We start from the raw sequence: 931 nt of genomic DNA on the forward strand, positions 1-931 counted from the left end.
TATTAGATGGAAGCACCTTCACTATAATTTAACGCAATATTTATTATTTTAAAGTCATTATAATTTATTAATATACATATATATATATATATATATATATAATAATATTTTCTTGAGAATTATATTAATATTTATAAATATATAAAAAAGAATTTACTTATTGTGATTGAAATATTGCATGCAGAAACTGATTTTTTAGGCTCGGCTATATATTTTTGTAAATTCCTTTACCAACACAAATCGTACATTAGTTATAATGAATGAATTTTCAATTAACCATCTACACCTCGGTGGCTCAGCAGTAAATCTGGGTATTTATAACGCTAAAAATCGGGTTTCGATACTTGTGATGGACACAGCATAGATAACCCATTCTGTAGGTTTTTCCTTAATAATAAACAATAACAAATTAGCTATCTGCCACACGTATATTCATAAGGTACATATTGCAAAAGATGAATGTGATCTAGGTACACACTGGCGAAACAAAACTACTTTGTTGGCCTTTCACAGATGCGACGCCAGAAGTACTTTGGATGTTGAAAAACATGATCTAATTAGCTATTGAATTTATTCATAGTGCTAGCATGATTCAATATTATGATCTTATTTTTGACAGTCAGATAAGGAATATTAATTATGTTTAAATATGCAGTCCAGCTCGGGTGTTTTGGCACATCAAAATATGACTTAAAAAAATGTCGCATTGCAGATATTATGTAGTAAATAATTAGAAACTTTGTTTTGGTTGAACATTCGTGGAACTGTAAAGAAAAAATAACATTGCTCGTTAAAAATGTTACTTGTAGCGATAAAATTAATCCTCCAGTAACAATCTCTAAACTTTAACATTTAGTTTTAGGGTCCAACTTAAACGTGAAAAAAAAATCAAGAAAAAGTATTTCAACATATCTCTTACTCGGAAAATTAT

The sequence above is a fragment of the Limulus polyphemus genome, unplaced genomic scaffold, assembly GCF_000517525.1.
Source record: "Limulus polyphemus unplaced genomic scaffold, Limulus_polyphemus-2.1.2 Scaffold724, whole genome shotgun sequence".
NCBI lineage: Eukaryota > Metazoa > Arthropoda > Merostomata > Xiphosura > Limulidae > Limulus > Limulus polyphemus.